Here is a 17,718-nt window from a genome sequence, read left to right as displayed (position 1 = left end):
AGACTTCCGCCTGGTTGGTAGTAATTTCAAAAAGAAAAGAGACCCAGTAAATTCAGGTAATCCAGAGGAGGCACGGGACATTTTGGGGAACCTCGTAGACTTTTTAGACTTTTGTTTACGGGACGAGACGGGGCTGGTAGAGCCACGGGATTGGACTGGTAAACCTCGTAATTTGTTTACGGGACGGTGAGCCTCGTGAAGACACTCCACGGGAGAGCTGTCATGAGAAGAGCGCGCTTTTAATCTTTGATTCCTTCGTGCAGCCACCATGGGGGGAATAATTGTATTATATTAATTGTATTATATTAATTGTATTATTGTATTAAGGTAGCCGGACCCCGAGAAAAAACCCACGGGATTGGATGTGGTTTAGCATTCTACACAGATTCTAGACAATTTGGCCGGCTCAGTTTTGATTTATCCTCATCCAGGTAGCCTATTTGCAATCTCTGGGAGCTGTGTAATGTATCTTTAATTGTTTTAGCATTTATATAAGGCATTACTGGATATGCACAAAATAATGAAACAACAAATCAGTACTCTGGACATGAACAGTTAGAACTGTGTTCCTGGTGTGCATAAATGTCAAACCTTTGGTCAATCAAACCTGTATAACCAACTTCCAAAATCCTTATTTCCCTTATAAAATCCTTATAAGATGCAAATTAAAATGATTTACCTAAAAATTGAATGATAATTAACAATGATATATCCCAGGTACTTTTTATTCAATAAACTTTAAGAATGAATACAAAGCTTCAGTGTTTGACAAAAAAAACACAAGGTGTAACTGTTATGTGCTCTTTTATCATCGTGGGAATTGATTATAGCTCTAAATAAATATTGAAGGGTTTTTTTTGTTAAAAAGAATCCGTATAACTTTATTTGTACGCCCGTATACTATGTTTATTGAATCAAATCCGTATAAAATACGGACATTCTGTATATTGTTCATTATGATCTCAACGAAAGCTTCACTGAATCGATTCTTTAGAACAAACTCGCATGCGTGTGAATCAATTTACTTGATTCACTCTTGATTCTTGAGAAACTACGGAAACCTTATTTGTATTCCTGTTTTCAAATTGTAAACAATAATCACACTCTCATGCTGCATGAAATTAAAGTATGAACTTTCCTTAAACCATTACGTGTGCATGAACTCAACAAATGCCGTTGATGCGTCTGTATCGATTCGCTTGATCGAGTCATTTATGTTTCGTCCCAAAAAAGATCCGAATCGTTTGTGAATCGCATCACTGTTAGAAACCCAAGAGAAGAGATCCTCTTCCCTTAACATCATCAGAGGAAAAATCTGCTCCTTAATCAATTAGTTTCAGCGTTTGGTGAGTAGATCATCTGCATTTTATTTTATATTCCTTGTGTGTTGATAGTCCGAAACTTGTAACTGGAAGGTTATCAGGAAAGTCACGAGTGGTCCGCGAGCACTCTACAAGACTATTAATGCGTTTTAATAATTAATAGTGCAGCTATTAATGCAGTTTCATGTCTAGATCTTATAAATGATGAATACGAAGTATGTGACGGCAAAATAACATTATGAGAACTCCCATGATGCTTGTGAACTGGGCATGCGCACTGGATAAAAGAAAAAAAAAAACCCAGCTCTTTAGGGCAAAACTCTCGTCTCCTCAGATTTGGGCAGTAATTCTATGCGTTCAGACCTTAAATAAGGAAATAACTGTACAAGCAAATACAACACAAAAACCATTTAAAAAAAACATTCACTTAAATTAAACAGACATGGTAAAAACAGAAGAAATATATTTAAGGCTTAGAGTTTGATTAATTTAGCCAAATCAAATATCACTTTCAGATTTGAAGATATTTATCAGGAGTCACTTTTAAAATATTGAGTATTATACCACTTCCTGTTTAAAGGCATAATAAAAGGCATCAAATATATTTACCCTACGTGTGAATGGAAATGCCGAAAAGTTTAATGTTTAACCTAATGTTTAATGTTGATCTAAAACATTTTAAACTGATCGTGTGGTGGTCTAGTGGTTAGGATTCGGCGCTCTCACCGCCACTGGTGTAGTGGTATTTTTATTAATCATATGTTTCTAACCTTTAAATATCCTATATACTCCTGTTTCTGACGCGTTTTAGCGAAATGTGGACTTGTCTTGTCTGGGAAGCATGAAATTAGTTCAACAGCGAGCTAACCCGCTCTTTACTTCATTTTGACATTTTTTGAATAATTGTCGTCCTATTATAATATATAATATTTTGAATAATTGTTCCGTAGCAATATGCTTTGTCTCTTTCTCAGTCAGCATTGAGATAAGGGCTCCCAGACTGTTACAGAGAGCTATAATATAAACAAACAACTCATGCAAGAACAGCCAGTGGCGATTCTAGGGTCTAGTGGGGCCCCAATCAGAAATTCATTGGGGGGCCCCACCACCACCACACACACACACACACACAACAGAATTTCACTAGGACAAACTCTGGACCTTTGTAATTTTAATAAATAACCAACAAATTGTAGCAAGTATAGTTTTGTTTTATTTCACAAGTTAGAAATATTACATAAACAAACATGAACATTGTGAAGTTTCTGTTTATTTTAACAGAGAGTGCAATATTAAATATAATATTATATTAAATGTATTATTTCAATATTATATTAAAACAAACAAACGAAAAGCCTTTAAACTTTTAGCTTTTAACCTTTGTGTAAGGCAGCGGTTCTCAACCTTTTTTTTTTTTAAACAAACGCCCATCATAGGGAAAAATACTATTGTCTCTGTTCATTATTATTGCTACTGACTTACCACCATCTTGCTTTCTTCTCCCCTCGTCTTCTTTTTTCTTCTTTCTTTTTTCACTCCCGGATGGATAGTTTCTCTTCATAATAATTTAGCCATGGAGGTCTACCAACACGCAATATGTGCACGTTAATAGCCTACAGGGTTTCCGATTTGTGCAAACATGTGGTTGCACGCGCAGGAAGGGATCCCTCTGCAGACTGCAAGCGCTGATTGCTTGAAGAATATTGTCACTCAAAAATGTGGTCACACAATTGGCTGCTTAGCATTTTGTTCCTCCCAACAGCTTATTGTAAACGGGAAACCCGTGAGAGTCAGACTCAGCGAATGACTTTTCAAAACGCAAATTTCGATTCTTCTTCACTCTCGACTCGCAAATTTCTCTATCAACTGCTGTGCAAATTTCGACTCTCTTGGTGGGGGCCCCAAGCAGCTGATTGGCTTGCCTGGTGAGAAAAATCGCCTCTGAGAACAGCAGGCAAGGACAGCCACAGAAATCTGCAATGGGCAGAGAAAATCATTATTTTTGGCACTTTCTCACAATAATAAATTTAATAAGTAATCTCTTTATATTATTAGGTAAATTCCATATACATAAAGTCAAAATGTCCAAGACAACCAATTATCATTCCCATTAATACTGTTAATTGAATTAAAAATGTATTTTGAGTCTCTGTCACATATCGAATCCAACAAAGAGTGCTTATCAGCTATTCAATTTTATTCAAATTACATTCAGTGAAATTGTTTGTCATTTCAATTTGCCCTGTTTTTTTATCTCCTTATCTTTCTTTAAACTTATTGCTACTTATGAGGCTAAGCTTAAACATGTTCCTCCTAATTTCAAACTATTGATATGAAATGCTCTGATTAACTGCTTGCTGAGTTTTAAACCTCCATACTTTTGCCTTTAAAAACCAGAGGATATGGAATGGATAGGCTTTTAATGTATTTAGTTAACCATAATTTTTTTCAGCAAGAAACAGATAACAAACGTTTACTTGAATAACTTTTTGTTTATAAATCAGAGACTTGGGTTTATCTTTGTTTAACCATTAAGAAAAAACTTCATAAATTATCATGATTATGATACATTGGCTTGTATAAGTACTCATTGTCCTTGAACCTTTCCGCATTTTGTTGCACTTAAATTGACATGAAACTACACAGAATATGATTTAATAAGCAATACCTCTCTCTCTGGATCCATGTCATCCTACAGTCTCTTCTTGAACAAGGCGTGGTGAGACACTTTACACAAGATTTACGTATGAATTGATTGTTTCTTCTGTAATATCACAGGTTCCTGCCATTAATGATCTCTGTTCTGCCTTTTTTTCACGCACATGAGGAGATAGCGTTTGGACTCAAAGTTTCATTTGACTCTCCTGCTGTTTTTTTTTTTCAGCTGTAATTCATAACGCGCTCTGTGACCTTCTCCCTCCCTCAGGACTCTGTGGTCTGTGTGTTCTGGTATCTGCTGAGTCACCAGAAATCTGCCAAGACACTGACACTTGCGCCTGCTCCAACATCTGGCACATAAGGGCTTTAAGGTTTCCAGAACCAAGCTGCAATATTGCATGGACACTTAAGTATTTGAACTTTTGAACTTTCTCAAGGCTGTCATTCTAGACACAAAACCTCCTCCACTGCAACATCCTTTGACCTGGACTGACGCTATGGTGGTCGCTTATCACTCCCTCAAAAGCACCCTTTGTTCCACCCCTGGGTCACCTGCTCACTTCAAGCCCTTCCACCTCTATGCCTGTGGACACCGGGGCACGGCCTCTGGGGAACATGGGGGGGGGGGGGGGGGGGGGGGGGAATGCATCATTGTGCGTTTTTATCCAAAACATTAAAACATTAGACAAGGCTTATTGCGTGTCTGGGGGCTGTCTCCGCATGTGCTTTGATGGTTGCAAAATTTACAGACCCATTACATTCATTTAATCAGTAATTTAATAGATAATTAGATTAACATATGACTGTTTATTCTCTGTTCTACTAACAATCTCGAAATTCGTGTCACATCCTCTTTTGATAATGTAGGTCGCGCTCTCGCACACCACCTTAATTCTCGGGATGACACTTGGGATGACATTGATATTGTCTGTCTAAAAATCATACATACTACTAGTATCAGGTCTGATCTCTTCCCTCCAGCCCTCTAGGGATCTTTGTTGATGGTTCTTGTTCTAAACCCTCAGACGGTTCTTGTTTTATAATTTATAATATCACACCTCTGTGGTTATTCTGTGTTCAATCAATATCAGCCTGATATTCTGCATGAGACATACGCTCTTCCTTTCTCATTTGATTTTTGTCACCTTGATTGTGGACAAATTCTCTAAATGGGTAGAAGTTTTTCCCTGTTCTCGAGAGAACACGAAGGTAGTTACTCGTTTTGATACCTAGTTATAATAATAATAATGATACATTTTATTTATAAGTGCCTTTCAAAGTACCTAAGGGCACTGGACAATAAAAAAGAAAACAAACAATAAAAGCAGAACAATAAAATAACAACAATAAAATAATAAGAAATCAATAATAATAATAATTATTGTTATGGGGTTTCAAATGCCATAGACTCAGACAAGGGTACCCGTTTTACCTCAAAAGTCACACAAAACCTTTGTAAGTATCTCTAAACTAAACTGGTGTTTTCACATTCCTCAATCCTCTGGTATCGTAGAACGTACTAATCGAACATTGAAAGACAAATTAATTAAGGTCATGCAGGACACAGGTTTGGTTCTGTAACCCATAATTCATTCTGGCTGAAATTCGTGTGACACCAAGAAATTATTCTCCCCTGGAAGAAGGGAACTCCGGCTCCGGGTACCTCTGATTTGAAAATGCATATGGATGAGTATTCTGCAGCCCTTTAGATAAGTTGCATAAAATTTGTACCAAGGTCAATAGTACAATATTATCTCCACCACACACCCCGTTCACGTGGGAGACAGGTGCTGGTGTGACTTTTTAAAGTAATGATTTGGACAATTGGGAAAACAATATAATGGGCCTGCAGACATAGTCGCCATTACTTTTGCTGCTGTTTTAACTGATCTTTTTCCACAGTGGATCCATGCCACTCGATTGAAGAAGGCTCCATAACAAAGTTGTGTTACAATAACAAGTTTGCTGCTATTAACGCTTTTTGTGTCCCTATCTAGTCTCCCTCTGGCCAGTTTTCTCTCTCTCTCTCTCTCTCTCTCTCTATTTCTGAGCTCTACACAGATTCGACTGAGAATCCTCAAGACGTTGTGAACAAAGAGGGGAAGAGATCTCGCACCCCATTTGGAACCAGTCATCCTCACTACAACCATGACAGTCCTCATCACGGGTTTCGTGACTTCATTGTTGCTCGGGGCAGGGTTACCCGCCCGAGCCTTCTGGACCACTTCATTGTTGCTCGGGGCAGGGCTACCCGCCCGAGCCTTCGTGACTGCTTCATCTTTGCTCGGGGCAGGGTTACCCGCCCGAGCCTTCTGGATCACTTCATTGCTCGGAGCAGGGTTACCCGCTCGAGCTGGACTTCGAGACAACATCTTCTGGACTAACTTCGCTAACTGGACTGCACAAGCGCACACCACACGAATGTGTTATGTCTTTCATCTGATGCCGTTTTCTACTATTATTACACATCTCTATGCTCTGAAACTCTGTATTCTTACAGGACTCTGTTCTCACTATAGGTCGATATGCCTTCTAATTTCATTTTTCCCTCACTGTTTTAGAACAAATTACTCTGAAGGAAGTAGCGTGTATCTGGGAATTAAGAGGTTTTGAGTTTCTCTAAGCTCCGGTGAGGTGGGACGAGGGCTGATTGGGCATGCCCGCCCTCTGAGCACCAATATACGTCAAGAAGGGCAAAGATTAACTCAGGATTAATTCTCGATGTAATCACATATGATCATGAGGTGATAATAGGATTTGATAATAGTGATACTATTATCAAAGGGGCGGATTGTTGGGTTTATATGGGTGTTATTCTTGTTGTTCTTGTGAGTATTATTGTTGAAATGGTGGCAAGGTTGGGAGTTGGCTTGGGGTTCGGTTGGGGGTGGCCTTCTGTCTCGGCTGGACGTTGTTTGGGAGCATTTTGTTTGTGAGGTGTGTGTTTTGGGCAGGGGGGTGTCTGGGGGGCCCACCGGGGTCTGTTTTGGTGTCGGGTCGACCCGCGCACGCACTTTGATGTTGGATGTGGTGGTGGCCTTGTTGCTGAGCGGCGAGTTAAGACTCTTATATTTTTATAGTATAGTTATAGTATATATTATTATAGTATATATTACTTATAGTATATTTTAGAGCTTTTTAAGATCCTTTATTATTTTGGACTATTGCATATACTATGGCAGTGATTTTAAACTGTTCCTGTGTAGCCTGACCTTCGTCCAGTGGAGAAGAACACTTCTTTGTTAGACCAAACATAGTCTTTGTTTAAAACATTGTCGTAAAAACATCTCACGCGTTTTAACGTGTGTAAATGAAATTGCTGAATTGCTGAAATATTATTTTGCTTATGATTGAAGGTTTCATTCACACACATACATATGGAATTAAGATGTGATTTGCTGACCTAGCACATAGACACAGATATCAAAATGATGTCACTCACTCACACCCTCCCATAGACACACACACACACACACCCCTCTCTGAGGTCACATACAAACACACACACATTTGACAGACACAACAGCCGTTTGGAGAGATTATGATTTGTTATAAAAGGTGTTTGTAATCTTTCATCTTTGACGAAGTGACTGTGCGAATAAACTGGCATGTGAATCTCTGATTCTTTGTCTGTTTTTCTCGACCTGATCATTATCGTCCTCGGATCTGAGGGGGCTCATGAAGGAATCGGGGTCTCTTTCTGGGTGAACCCCAACATTCACAATAGAACATAGACAACATATCAAATGTCGAAAGAGAGACATTTTGAAATTTCATGCCAAATATTGGCTCATTTGAAATTTCATGACAGCAACACATCTCAAAAAAGTTGGGACAGGGGCAATAAGAGGCTGGAAAAGTTAAAGGTACAAAAAAGGAACAGCTGGAGGACCAAATTGCAACTCATTAGGTCAATTGGCAATAGGTCATTAACATGACTGGGTATAAAAAGAGCATCTTGGAGTGGCAGCAGCTCTCAAGTAAAGATGGGAAGAGGATCACCAATCCCCCTAATTCTGCACCGACAAATAGTGGAGCAATATCAGAAAGGAGTTCGACAGTGTAAACAGTTCTTTGGTTAGACAAATCAAAATTTGAAGTTCTTTATGGAAATCAGGGACACCGTGTCATTCGGACTAAAGAGGAGAAGGACGACCCAAGTTGTTATCAGCGCTCAGTTCAGAAGCCTGCATCTCTGATGGTATGGGGTTGCATTAGTGCGTGTGGCATGGGCAGCTTACACATCTGGAAAGACACTATCAATGCTGAAAGGTATATCCAGGTTCTAGAGCAACATATGCTCCCATCCAGATGACGTCTCTTTCAGGGAAGACCTTGCATTTTCCAACATGATAATGCCAAACCACATACTGCATCAATTACAGCATCATGGCTGCGTAGAAGAAGGGTCCGGGTACTGAACTGGCCAGCCTGCAGTCCGGATCTTTCACCCACAGAAAACATTTGGCACATCATAAAACAGAAGATATGACAAAAAAGACCTAAGACAGTTGAGCAATTAGAATCCTACATTAGACAAGAATGGGTTAACATTCCTATCCCTAAACTTGAGCAACTTGTCTTCTCAGTCCCCAGACGTTTACAGACTGTTGTAAAGAGAAAAGGGGATGTCTCACAGTGGTAAACATGGCCTTGTCCCAACTTTGAGATGTGTTGTTGTCATGAAATTTAAAATCACCTAATTTTTCTCTTTAAATGATACATTTTCTCAGTTTAAACATTTGATATGTCATCTATGTTCTATTCTAAATAAAATATGGAATTTTGAAACTTCCACATCATTGCATTCCGTTTTTATTTACAATTTGTACTTTGTCCCAACTTTTTTGGAATCGGGGTTGTACTCTCACTACTTGCCATAATGCTCAAAATTAAGATGCTTGAAACATTTTAGTTTATGTGTAATATGCCTAGAATACTAGTGTATCTCAAACAATTAGAATATTGTGAAAAAAGTTCAATATTTTCCATCAGCTATTTAAAAAAGTTAATATATAATATATTCCAGACTCATTACATGTCAAGTAAAATATTTCAAGCATTTTTTTTACTTTAATTTTGATAATTATGGCCAACAGTGCAATTTTTTTTTAAAATTGCAACATATTAGAATATTTCATTTTGAGTTTGAGTAAAACAGTATAAATACTATGTATCTCTCGGTCTAGTTCAGTATATGCAACCACAATCATGGGGAAGACTCCTGACTTGACATTTGTCCAGAAGACGATCATCAACACCCTCCACAAGGAGGGTAAGCCACAGAAGGTCATTGCTGAAAAGACTGGCTGGAAAAGGTGCACAAGCAACAGGGATGACCGCAGCCTTGAGAGGATTGTCAAGAAAAGTCGATCCAAGAACTTGGGAGAGTTTCACAAGGAGTGGACTAAGGCTGATGTCAGTGCAGCAAGAGCCACCATGCATAGACGTCTTCAGGAAAGGGGCTACAACTGTCGCACTCCTAATATCAAGCCACTCCTGAACCAGAGACAACATCAGAAGCGTCTTACCTGGGCTAAGAAGAGAAAGAACTGGACTGTTGCTCAGTGGTCCAAAGTCCTCTTTTTAGATGAAAGTAAATTTTGCATTTCATTTGGCAATCGAGGTCCTAGAGTCTGGAGGAAGAGTGGAGAGGCACAGAATCCAAAGTGTTTGAAGTCCAGTGTGAAGTTCTCACAGTCTGTGATGATTTGGGGTGACATGTCATCTGCTAGTGTTGGGCCACTGTGTTTTATCAAGTCCAAAGTCAACACAGCCATCCACCAAGGGATTTTAGAGCACTTCATGCTTCCATCTGCTGGCGAGCTTTATGGAGATGCCAATTTGCCAATTTCCAGCAGGACTTAGCACCTACCCACAGTGCCAAAACTACTACCAAATGGTTTGCTGACCATGATATTACTGTGCTTGATTGGCCAGCCAACTCGCCTGACCTGAACCCCAGAGAGAGTCTATAGGATATTGTCAAGAGGAAGATGAAAAACATCTGACTCAAAAATACAGACGAGCTGAAGGCTGCCATCAAAGCAACCTGGGCTTCAATAACACCTCAGCAGTGCCTCAGGCTGATCGACTCCATGCCACACCACACTGATGCAGTAATTCATGATAAAGGAACCCCAACCAAGTATTGAGGGTATTAATGAACATACTTTTCAGTAAATCCTTTTTTGATTGATTTTCAGAAATATTCTAATAATTTGAGATACTAGATATTTTCATGAGCTATAAGCCATAATCATCAAAATACAAACAAAAAAAAAAGGCTTGGAATATTTCACTTTACATGTGATGAATATAGAACATATGAAAGTTTACAGTTTTAAAGTAAATTATGAAAAAACAAACTTTTTCATGATATTCTAATTGTTTGACTTGTGAATTGTTAATTTACTATATATTTTGCAACATCTATATTGTATATAATTTTTTTTCTTTTTTCTGTATCACTAGAGAGACACCAACTGCGGGAACCAAATTCCTTGTGTATATTAACATACTTGGCCAGTAAATCTGATTCTAATTCTTAGATCAGCATGCTGAAACAACTCACTCATCACAAAGATCTCACTCAGTTCAAATACCAGGCGTCTGCATGTCCATAACAATTTAAGCAGCAGGAGCTCTTTTTGGACTTGTCCAGGGTGTAACCTGCCTCTCGCCCATAATCAGCTGGGATAGGCTCCAGCTTGCCTGTGACCCTGTACAGGATAAGCAGCTACAGATGATGGATGGATGGATGGATCTCTTTTTGGAAGAATTCCATGCTACACTTTGTGAGACTACAATCCATAGCAAAGAGCTAAAGATACAGAGGCACAACTTTCCAATAACAACTGAAATAATGCTCCACTGAATGCAAAGAGCAGTGTCAGCTTTTCTGAAACCCCATGTTGTTAAGTTTAACTCCCTTTTGCATGATTTTTGCATAGCTAAAATGGAACTTCAGCATTCTCTTAACTTTGCCATTGCACAGAGGACAATGGAACAGTAATATAAAATGTATTAATGCTCATTAATAAGCATTCCCATAAATAATGTATGGATTCCTGTAGTCTTTTTAAATTTGTGGATTTAGCATGTACACAGGGCTAACAAAATGCTTGGAGAACATCCTAATCACAGTCATGCTCAAGCTCTGTAAATTCTCGGCCAAAGTGAGCCTGTGTTACAATATTAGAGCTGCTTAGGGAGAGAAAAAAGCAAATGGAGACAGGGTGAAGAGAGGAGAGGACATGGACAATAACCTGCACAACCCTTATTTAGAAGAGAACTAGTTATGAGCAGTTTGAGAACATTTTTAAAGCTTTAATAAGTGAAGCAGTTGACTTAAATGAGGATTGAGACCCCACCATGAGTTTCGGCATACTAGTGTCAATGTATGGTGCTCACCCAAATGGGATGAGAGGTGAAACGTCTTCAAGAATCTCCAAGGAAGTCCAGTTGCTCTCTTTTACCACCCACAGTTTACTATGACCTGGATGACTGAGAATCTTCAGAGACACCCAAACACAGATGGTGTGTTCACACCTATGAAAACAGCCCAAACTAATGCCTAGTTTAATAAAATAAGAAGTGCAGTGATCATAAGGGGTCCATGGTATTTATTTTAAACACTGGATGGGATACATAGAGAGTTTGGGAACAACTTCAAGCTCAGCAAAGAGATAGTGTGAGGTAGGACATCATATTTCTATAAAATGCATTTTTCAAGTCACAAATGATCAATTTAGCAATAGTATAAACAACAAAAATGTGAAAAAATATTTTTGAGGGGGAAATAGTATTTTTTCTGAAGTTTCTTGTGAAAATCTGTGAACCCAGAAGTGTAACTTCATTCTAAGAATAACAATGGCTGCTGTGATTGGAATGTTGAAATCCAGTCAGTGGATGATTGGGAAAGTTCCCCTTTCATTGTATATGAGGTGGCATGAATGAGGAGTTAGAGGGGGAGGAAGAGATCAACAAGATGCTTTATGTTGGTTGCTATATGTATGACCCAGATGCAACCAACACCGAAAATGTGGTACCTGAACAGCCAGATATGGAATGGTGTGAAATGACCCACTGAGACTGGATAATAGTTTCAGTGCTTTTTTGTTGACTCACCCGTGAGAATACTGTTAAACACTGGATATTTCTGGATTCACTGTTTAAAAGCTGCTTAGTTTGACTACTATGAAGTATCCATGCCAATTGCAAGAATACCCCGTGGGTATGTATCAGCATGGCCGACTAAAAGTGCATGCAGAGACAAGCCTGTATGCATAGAACATCACTACCAAGCATCTTCCTGGCTAATGTTCTGTGTCTGACAAACAAACTGGATGAGGTCCAATGTTGGATTACTTTCCCATGGATTAAAGACCGCAATGTCACTATTTTAAGGTGGTGTGTGTATCAAATACAGGATCCAGCAGTACAGCAAAATTTACTGTTGGATCTAGCATGAAGCATGTGTGTGCGAGTAAGGCTCACTTACATCATGGTACAGTACATAATGAATCAATGATTTAGCTCAACAAAGTCAGTCTAATACCTGCATGTTAGACTATGTGTGGCACTCGCTCTACAAAAATAGTACTATAGACCCCTTGAACTAAAGTCACATTTATGTTAGCAACTGTCACTACCCTAGACCTGGGGGACAAGCGAACTTTGTTCACATACTGAAGCCAAGCGAAGAAGTCCGGTGTCTACTGCTGTTGTCTGAAGAAAACTATAGCTAAAAAAAAAACAAAACAAAAAAACCAAAAACTCTACTACCCGATTACTTGGATAATTTTAGTCAGAAAGAAGTGAAGGATAGATATATGCGGAAATTAGAGTTTATTAGCAGCTATGATCCGTACAAAATTCCTCGAAATGACTGGAGTGACAGTGCAGATTTGTGGTCTAGCATTAGCTACATCTTGGAATATACCTTCTTTTCCCAAAGAGTCCCGACATGGAAGAACAGTTTAAAAAAAAAAAATTACAAAAGCAAGAAAACCTTCTTTATGTAAAAGACTTTTTCCCCCCGACATCAGCTTTTGGGAACAGAATGTTGCGAAAGCCAAAACATTTACTCTCAAAGGACTCCGACCTGAACTGTGGGCTAGATGGTATGCCCGGCCCTCCATGTCTCAGCAACCCTAAGGACATCTAGTTACACACACATTTGCACTCCATCATTTATACATTGATACTTATTGTTGTTAAAACAATATCTGAAGTATTATTTGTATAACAAAATATCTTGCTCTAGACTTTCAAACAATATTGTCAGATTTTAATTTGATCTAATAGTGGATGGTACAATAATTTCAAACGCTAACAATCAGCACATTCCAGTTGTAGCTATCGTCATATAATAACTATAATCACCCTTGTAATAATAATTTCAGTAAACGGTTATTGTTGTTCAGTTCCCTGTTCATTTATTCTCTATTCAAAGGCACAGCTGAGTCACACAGGTTGACAATAACAATTTTATCTGAAATAGTTTTTCCTGTCTTAGTCGATTTATTTCCATTTCACATGTATGCAGCTGTTGTAAAGTTCAGTCTGTTTGTATCAAACTCTCTGTAGGTTAATTACTACACTCTGGCTCCATGGTGATATTTTGCACAGGACTGGGTTCCTCTGATAACAGAAACAAAGCTTCAGCGCTCTCTGCTCTTAATCTTTCCTGTTCTTTCAGGATATATTGCGCATGTCGCTCCTTGTTTTTTTTTTAACTGAGTTATGTCCGAGTTGTTTGAAACCAACCTGGGTTTTCCATGACGAATAAGGAAGCTGTTTCACCTGTAAGAAAATCAAACACTTTCATGAAGAAGCTAACTTGAATGCGAGCAGAAAAAATAAAATGAGATTCTTAAGCAAACTCTTCCATACTCACTTGCGACATTCTATTTAAAAAAAAACAAAAACGTTAAATACAATAATCAAGTTTTCTGGAGTTTTAAGGCTTAGCTCCTCTCCTCACATTCTCTTTAATCGCTCATTTCTTCATTGTTCTTGAAGCATTTGCTTCTCTTTGTTAACATTTTTCTTGACAGCGGGGAGACCTTTTATTTATTTCTCTATTTGAACAACCAAAAACAGTGAAAAAATGAACATATATTGAAGACAGATTAATGGTAGACCGCCTTTCAGATTTTTTTAAGTGCAAGTCATAAAAAGAATTTTCCTTGATGCCCAATCATTTTTGTTTAGTGGACCGAAAGCTACTGAAATAAAATCGCAGACTTCCAATTTTCTTCATTTTAAAAAAAAATATAAAACAATTAATGAATTTAGGGCCACGTGGCCCAAAATTCTCTGCTAAACCCTAAATTTCCTGCTTCACCATGAGCCAATTCAAGACACTATGTCATGCATCACGTGGTGGGCTTTCCCCGTTCAACGCAAGGCATTGTGGGATACAAATTTGAAACAGGAGAGAAAAATGGAGGGCGCGAGTGTGCGAATGAAATGTGAAAGACTGACTACAGCAACAGAAAGCGAGAAGAAAAGTCATTATGTTGTGAAGGAAAGAAAACACAGGACCAAACTAAAATATATTGGCAGTCAGCGAGCACCTCAGTGTGATCAGCTGTTCATTTAGCGACAGAATGATGCAACTGTCAATGCACGGTCAAGGTAAACCTGTAGATGGCAGTAATGCAACACTGGATGCCAGCTGCCTCGTCTCGTCTTCTTCCGCTTATCCGGGACCGGGTCGCGGAGGCAGCAGTCTAAGCATGGAAGCCCAAACTTCCCTTTCCCCAGACACCTCGGCCAGCTCCTCGGGAAGAACACCGAGGCGTTCCCAGGCCAGCCGAGAGACATAGTCCCTCCAGCGTGTCCTGGGTCTTCCCCGGGGCCTCTTCCCGGGGGGACATGCCTGGAACACCTCCCCAGGGAGGTGTCCAGGAGGCATCCGAAAAAGATGCCCGAGCCACCTCAGCTGATTCCTCTCGATGTGGAGGAGCAGCGGCTCTACTCCGAGCTCCTCCCGAGTGACTGTGCTTCTCACCCTATCTCTAAGGGAGCGCCCAGCCACCCTGCGAAGGAAACTCATTTCGGCCGCTTGTATCCGCGATCTTGTTCTTTCGGTCATTACCCAAAGCTCATGACCAGCTGCCATAAAACCCAAAAGAAGGAGGTAAACCTGAGCATGCACACACGGACTTCCTCTGTCTGCTTGACTGTGTGAAGCAAGCCATTTCATGCACATTATCTGCTCGGGAATCCCCTCAAATTAAATAACTTCCCAGCCACGGAATGGCCTGTTTTTTTTTTTTTTTAGTTTAAGATAACAGAAATAAACATCTCACAATGTCCAAATTTCAGAGGGAACTATTCTCATCTCATTATCTCTAGCCGCTTTATCCTTCTACAGGGTCGCAGGCAAGCTGGAGCCTATCCCAGCTGACTACGGGCGAAAGGCGGGGTACACCCTGGACAAGTCGCCAGGTCATCACAGGGCTGACACATAGACACAGACAACCATTCACACTCACATTCACATCTACGGTCAATTTAGAGTCGCCAGTTAACCTAACCTGCATGTCTTTGGACTGTGGGGGAAACCGGAGCACCCGGAGGAAACCCATGCGGACACGGGGAGAACATGCAAACTCCACACAGAAAGGCCCTCAGGACATAACTTGGGACTGGGCAGGTATTTATGAAAACATTTCAATGAAAATCATTTGAGTCATTTTCAGCCTCAGAAGGGTTGTTCTTCATCCATCAGAAGGCTTGTTCTTTGTCCATGTGGTCACCTGCAAACTTTAGTCAGGCTTGAAGGTGACATTTTTTGGAGGAGGAACTTCTTTTCTGGCGAACAGCCTCTCAGTCTGCAGTAATGTAAAACTTGCTTGACTGTAGATGGTGTTTCAGCAGCTTCCAGTTCATGGTAGGCCTGTGCTTGGGTTGTTCCTGACCATCAGAACCAATTTCCCCTCAGCTGAGGCTAACAGTTTGGGTCTGCTTACAACAAAGTTGCTTGGCAAAGTGATTACCCCTCCCAATAACTTGTACTTACATATTTTTTGAACTGCTTATCTTGGACTCTGTGGTTGTTTAAAAATGGCTCCAAGAGACTTTCCTGATTTGTGTAAATCTATGATCCTCTTTCTCAAATCTGCACTGACTTCCTTGGACTGTCATGATCACTAACAGGAAGTTAAGAGGCCTTGGCAAATAGGGGAAAAAAAAAGACCTATTTTGGAACTTTAAACACCACTGAATGAATAATGGAAATAAGCGTATGCAAATCTGACCCTGTACTGATTTCAGAAAAAACAAAATAAACTAAAACATGAGCACCAAATTTGATTTTTCCTATTAAAGCTGTATGTTGTACAATCATTCTGCCACAGAAAAACAACAGCACTTAGAAATAACTGAAAGCCCAGTTTTGCCATAATTCATTTTCCAAAATGATACGTCTGTGTATGTAAACTTCTGACTGTGCACATATATTAATTTTGTATAATTTTAAACAGGAGTTACGTTGACTTGCAGATTTTGTTGCCTATCTAGGACAATCTGATTACTTATTACACAAAAGATTTTTTTTTTTGTATAGAACAAACTTCAGTACTGTTGGGCGTATACGGTGGTCAAAACTGTAGGTGATCTTGAGGTCACTCTGAATGGTGAATCAAATAAAGTACAATTCACAAAGTAATTGAAAAAATATTACCACCACACACCGGTTTAAAAAAAAAAAAAAAAAGGTTAATTATAATTATCTGATTTTAACCATAAAGCATGTCAGCAAAAACAGACCCTGGCTCCATTCTTGTGGATAGTATTTAATTTACATTTCTCAACAGGTTTTCTGCAGTCGTGAAATCCAGATGAGGGACAGGAAGTGAAAATCAGCATGGATAAGATTAAGGAAAGCCAGTACTGTGCTAGTTTTGACAACATCATTATACAAAAGGAGAAATAAAAAAAAAAAATCACAACTCCTTATGGTTTCTTGGTTTGATCGATTTGAGCAACTGAACAACACAAAGCTTTAGCATTTTGAGAGCTTGTGATGGTGCGTGCAAAATCATTTCCTGACCTCTGTGGTTAATGCCATAGCAACATTATATTAGCAACAGGCTATTTGGTGACAGAGATAAAACTATGCAACATCACCCTTCTTCACCCTTCAGTGAATACAATGCCTTGTTTTCTGGGTAAAAACTATAACGCTTTAAATAACTTCCCAGCCACGGATGGCCTGTTTTTTTTTTTTAATTTAGTCAAGTCAAGTTTATTTGTATAGCGCATTTTAACAATAAACATTGTCGCAAAGCAGCTTTACAGAATTTGGATGACTTAAAACATGAGCTAATTTTGTCCCTAATCTATCCCCAATGAGCAAGCCTGTGGCGACGGTGGCAAGGAAAAACTCCCTCAGACGACATGAGGAAGAAACCTCGAGAGGAACCAGACTCAAAAGGGAACCCATCCTCATTTGGGCAACAATAGACAGCATGACTATAATATTAACAGTTTTAACATGAAGACAGTTTCGTTAATGTTATAACTCTTCATTGATGGAAACTTGAATGCAAAACTGTTCATGACAACTGCAGTCCTAAAGTTAGCAAGCCAACTGTAGTCCTCAGCCATAAAAGCATTACTGTAAGTGTCCAGAGCGTCTTCCAAGTGTGACTTTCAACTGTCCATATGGGGCCATCCTCCACAGGAGCGATGTGATAAAACTCCGACCAGACACAGGGCACCA

At 39.3% G+C, this 17,718-nt stretch overlaps 1 long non-coding RNA gene across 1 annotated transcript; it reads left to right on the top strand.

Annotated features, from left to right (window-relative positions):
• The first annotated feature begins 7,859 nt into the window (after positions 1–7,859).
• LOC132891708 (uncharacterized) lies at positions 7,860–12,454 on the top strand. The gene is made up of 2 exons (XR_009655354.1): positions 7,860–10,137; positions 10,455–12,454. It is a non-coding gene; the product is annotated as an uncharacterized LOC132891708 (long non-coding RNA).
• The last annotated feature ends 5,264 nt before the right edge of the window (positions 12,455–17,718 follow it).

This window comes from Neoarius graeffei, chromosome 9 (assembly GCF_027579695.1).
Source record: "Neoarius graeffei isolate fNeoGra1 chromosome 9, fNeoGra1.pri, whole genome shotgun sequence".
NCBI classification, from domain to species: domain Eukaryota; kingdom Metazoa; phylum Chordata; class Actinopteri; order Siluriformes; family Ariidae; genus Neoarius; species Neoarius graeffei.
The sequence above is the reverse complement of the archived record's forward strand: the minus strand, read 5'-3'. Positions and strand labels throughout refer to the sequence as shown.